We start from the raw sequence: 5,928 nt of genomic DNA, 5'->3' as shown, positions 1-5,928 counted from the left end.
TTATTACATTTCCTGTTTTTATTGACCTAACCTAAAATGTCTTGCTATATCAATATTAGCTGTAATTTCATTATTTTCATAGGAGGTAGCAGGAAGAAAGGAATACAGGGTTTAATGTCCAAAGAGAATATAATCAAAGATATAAAGGTCATAGCTAGAGTGAAAAGAAAAAAATGTCACTGAAAGAAAGTCACAATTGTAGTTTGGAAAATAGATTACAGGAAAAAAAATATGTTTCATTGAAACCACTAGTAAAAAGGTAAATTTAAATCTAACTCACTGAGTATCATGAACTCCATTATAACAATATTTCCTGCACATAAAAGTAATAAAGCCTTAAACAGAGCATGAATATATAAACGAAATAAAGTTAATAAAGGCGTTTTTATACGTATATGATGATTTGTCTACTTACTTTTTAAATCCTCACAACCTTGAGGAATTCTGTCCTCGAGTTAAATATAAATAATACTTTAAGCGAACAAATAATATTTCAAGTTACTACTAACTGATGATGTCTGACTTGAACACAATAGCTCAATTTATTGACATTGTACATGTATGAAAAGCAAAAATTATGATTTATTAAATCAGCAACATCGTTTAATGTCCGCTTTCCATGCTAGCATGGGTTGGATGGTTTGACTGGGGACTGGTGAGCCAGATGGCTGCACCAGGCTCCAATCTGATCTGGCAGAGTTTCTACAGCTAGATGCCCTTCCTAACGCCAATCACTCTGAGAGTGTAGTGGGTACTTTTACATACCACCGGCACTGGCAATGGCCACGCTCAAATGGTGTTTTTACGTGTCACCTGCACAGGAGCCAGTCCAGCGGCACATCACTCAAATGTTGCTTTCCATGTACCACTGGCACAAGTGCCATTAAGGCGACGCTGGTAACCATCACGCTCGAATGGTGCTTTTTGTGCCACTGGTATGGGGGCTAGTCAGCGGCCCTGGCAACGATCACACTTGGATGGTGCTCTTAGCGCTCCACTAGCACAGATGCCAGTCATGCAGTGCTGTCATCGAATTTGATTTCACTTGCCTCAACAGGTCTTCACAAGCAGAGAAAGAAAGGTACGCCTAAGTGGGCTGGTTACACCACTGGCATAGGCCACAAATTCAAAGATCGTTTTTAAGGAAGTTTTCCATTTTTTCCCCCTGAGTTCAAATTTTTATAAACATAAAATTTCCTTGACAAATGATTTAGTTTAACTGATATTATGTGATGAAGAGAAGGTGCATGACCTACCATACCAGTATTGTAATCACAAGATTGTGGTTTCGATTCCCAGAGTGGGTGGTGCATTGTATTCTTGAGCAAAATATTTCATTTCACACTGCTCCAGTCTACTCAGCTGTAAATGGGTCACCCTGTGGTGGTTTGCTGTCCTGTTCATGGAAAATGTGATCTTGGTCACTTATGAGCCATGGAAACTGGGGTACTGGCCCTGCGTGTCCCCTAGGACTCAACAATAGTACTTTTACTTGTAGAAAAACTGAAGAGTCGCAAAAACCATTTAAAATGCACATACAGTATTCATGAGTATGTATTTATGCAGATGTCTGCGCCAGACTTTTGTGAGGTGATCTTTTACACACACACACATTTGAAATGAATACAAAATTACAAAAAGATATTTTGAAAGTTCCACTATTAAATATTTCCATAATATTTTACAGACCATCTATTAAATGTATAATAAATAGAAATATAAAGTCATTGCAAAAACTGTCATACACACACACACACAATCATTCCGATTAGATGTGAATGCAGCAATTGCTAGCTGCACTGTCAGTTTCTTTGCCAATTACATCATTAGAACCAATGTAATTCAAAAATCGGGGCTAATGCAGTTTCGCACCTCTCCTTGAAAAATGCATTTTTAAGAAAAAAAACTTTTTCGTAATCTACGTTTTGGATGTCAGAGATTACGAATATGCAAATAAAAAAGATTTAATCCCCCCCACCTCCTTAAAAATTTTGAACTTTTCCGAATTTTTTTCCCCCTATGTTTTAGATGACAGAGATTTCGAATAAGCAATAAACCACGTTTTCAAAATTTTAAATTCAATAAGCATACAGATATGTGTATAAAGAGATCGATAAATACATATGAAGTTCAAAATTTAAAATTGGGGGAAGGGGTGAATTTTGAGCCACTTATTAAACTTTATAACATTAATTATTAAACATTGTTTGTTTCTCATAAAATAGTGTACATTTAATTTACATTAAATTATTATTTACGATTATTTAAGGCAAACACAAGTAAAACGCAAATTCGTTTCACTTTAATGTTTTTGTCTGTATTTAATTTCGATCTGCATATGTTCGTCAATTCATTACGATATCTTTAAAGTAAACAAAATCAAAAATTTTAATGGGGGGAGGGGGATAAAATTTTTTTGCATCGAAACTGCATTAGCCCCACAAAATCATACAATTCAGGAATACCGCCACAAATGTGCCCCCTCCACACACACATCACCCATTTGGTTTCCCTGAGACTTCCAGAAAACTGGATGTCATTTTCATACGGTACAGATTCTGATTTGTGTAAAATGTTTTCTGAAGGTGTTGAGGGGAGTTTCTGAAAATTCAAAGTCAGCGGTCTCTGCATACTTCAAGAAAAATGGGTATTTTTTTATGCAATATTCTGGACATACCTCTCAGATGGTGTAGATTACGATTATATCGGAATTTAATACGAAGAAAAATTTGGTGGGCTAACACACATACATACTGAGACATACCAAGCTTTTTCGAAGTCCTGAGCTAAAATACTGTAAAAGACAGGTTGGTCACTTAGATGGCCTTTAGTGCAAGCAATTCCTCATCGGGGCAGAATGTTCACATCTTCGTGGAACGTATTGCTTCAAGATGATACAGAACAATTACTCAGCAAGCTTTAATTAATTTCTTCTATTGAAGATTAAATACCAAAGCAATGAAATAAACAGTAGAAATTGTAACGAGTTATGAAAAACAAAGATTTATGTTCTGTAGCACTTGTTTTAACGCGCAAAATCTAAGTTTACAATCGACAAGAAGCAAATTAAACTACACCTAAGACGGTGCTGCAGTCCAATGACAAACATGTAAGAGATAAAAGAATCTCCGTAGTTTATTTCATTGGTAGCTCAACCTGTCATAGAAAATATTAATAGCTTCGAATCGACTTAGGAAATTCTATAGTCGCTTGACCTGCAAGAATTAGCTGAATTTCGTTGAAATCACACTCCTGCTGTCTTAAAACGCCCATTAAATTTTGCTGTCAGGAGTCCGGTATCTTTGGGATGATGGATAAATAATCTAGTTATAGCTAGAACGTTGGATTCAACAGTTAGCTCTTGTCGGGACGAAACAGGAAAAGTTTTAATACCTGCGAACACATTAGCCCCCAAAAATCTGTAGATTCATGTCTAAATAGTTTGAATACAAAACAAACTTGACTTCCAAATAGGATTTTATTTAGTATTGCTAATGAAGACGAGCATTTTAAGAGGATTCAAAAAGATCACTTAAGGCCAAATTAATGGTGCTAATTACCGCCGGTATGACACGGGCGTTTATTAAACATTTCTCACCAGAGGAAAGTCATGTGACCTGTAAAAATTAATTCATTTGTAATAATTTATCGAAACTTTATTTGTAATAAACTCAGGAAGAACATTTTGTAGAATACTTGGAGTTTAATACAACACTAATTTAATAAAAAGAAATTGTCGCCTCATGTGTGCTTTAAATATAAAAACACCAAGTTAAACAATCTCACATTTAACATATAAAGAAATACAATAATTCGGTTACACGTTGTCAAAAATGGGAAGGTGTGGGGAAACAAAAGTGGAAATTCAACAAAAATATAGGACAAAATGAAAAAGTGATCTAACGCAATATAACCGGCACAAACTAACTCATACTATAAGAACTGAAAGAGATTTGAAAAATTAAGCAAAACTAAAATAAATCTTTCTTTTTTTTTATTTTGGACATAAAAATAACGATATGAGATATAAAGCATTGAAGTCAAATAGAAATATGTAACGAGATTTACAATACATTATTGAATGCATTGGTTTAACCATGTAAAGTCCACTTTCATTTTTTTTTTTAATGTTTTTTTACGTAGTATGAAACATTTTCAGTGAGTCCAATGTATAAACAAAAGACGGTATATACACGAACTGAAAGAAAGAAAAATTAAAGTCGTGGTAGGTGTTGCCTAGATATACCAGTTAATGAGACTTTTAAACAAATCATTATTCCAAACAGAACGAAGAAGCGAATGACTGGACACAAGAAATGTTGGTTCTTACAAGAGCAGTCAGCAGATCCAGTTACATGACTCTACACTGTTCCAACATATGTGACAGTTTTCCCGGTTTTCTTTAAAAATTCCAAAACATAGTCAGAGGTCTGTGTTGTTGTAACTAACACAGTTTTGGTCTCGTAACTCGCATCAACGTTTTCAATATTTTCGGCCTTTTGGAGGACCCTCTTTGCAGCCGACGTACAGCCATCACAGGTCATATCCATGCTGAATTTGAGTGTTTTTGACATATTGCAGGGGTAGTTCACAGGACGGCAACACGAATGCTATTTGAAGCAGAATCAAAGGACACCTGATACATATATTTAATCAACAACTATTATCAATATCCGGTTTACTTTCGTACAATTTATCTATAAAACGAAAATTGCCAAATCTTATCTTTGAAATATGCAAAATTCTTTTTAATTGGACATTCAAAATAGTACACAAAGCAAATAGAATTATTATAGATTTTATAAATTTTCTCAAAGATACCAAAATAATATCTGTATGATGGTAATTTTGCTCCATTCATGTCATGCTGGTCTACTTTTTTATCAGTGTACTTTGATAAGCATATGTAATGAATTTAATAATAAACGATAAAATATACACAGGTTGAATTAAAGTTCATATGTGTGTGTACGCGAGTATACACACACACACACACACACACACTAGCGCAAACACGCTATCTTTAGGATAATGCATTTGTCACTGACATTGGTTTTCATACATGATGACCTTCCTTTTGATAGACGGTAGGATGAGTAATCTGGGGGAAATTTGTCTGGTTATTTCTAGTTTGAGTAGACCCACTATGAAAGCCTTCCATCCATATTTCTGTATATCAGGAACTATATTCTGTAGTTTGAAAGTTGTAGGATGTGGTTTGAAGCAACACTGGCTCTACATTTAGCTGGTTAATCTACAGTGAAGTGGGTTTCATTAGCAGTTGATTCCCAGAGTATGGACGATTCCCAAACCTATGATAAAAGCCTGTGTATATGTGTCCATTGTTTTAAGATTTGAGAGATTTAGGGTAAGATTTACCTGCTTTTTCTTGCAGACATGATGACCACTCAGAAATTCTGCCATTAGTTACTACACAGATGTTCCCTTACATGTTACTGTTTAAACTGAGGTTTAGTTATGCTTCGGTAGACTTAGGATTAAAGGCATTCTAACCATGACCATGACCATGAATTACATTGTGTCCTTCAATTTTTAAAGACTGTAGTAAGTGTGATTTAAGAGAAAGTAACACACACACACACGCATATATACATACTCTTTTACCTGTTTCAGTCATTTGACTGAGGCCATGCTGGAGCACCACCTCAAAAGGTTTTAGTTGCAGAAATCAACCCCAGGACTAACTCTTTGTAAGCCTAGTACTGATTCTATCGATTTCTTTTGCCAAACCATTAAGCTATGGGGGCATAAACACACCAGCATCAGTTGTCAAGTGATGGCAGTGGGGACAAACACACGCACACACACACACATAACTGAAAGAAGCCCATATAAACTAAAAGAAGCCTGTTGTATATATATATATATATATATATATAAACAGATTAATCAACGGAATACATTGCC

This window comes from Octopus bimaculoides, chromosome 5 (genome assembly GCF_001194135.2).
Source record: "Octopus bimaculoides isolate UCB-OBI-ISO-001 chromosome 5, ASM119413v2, whole genome shotgun sequence".
Taxonomy (NCBI): Eukaryota; Metazoa; Mollusca; class Cephalopoda; order Octopoda; family Octopodidae; genus Octopus; species Octopus bimaculoides.
This window is presented reverse-complemented; position numbering follows the sequence as displayed.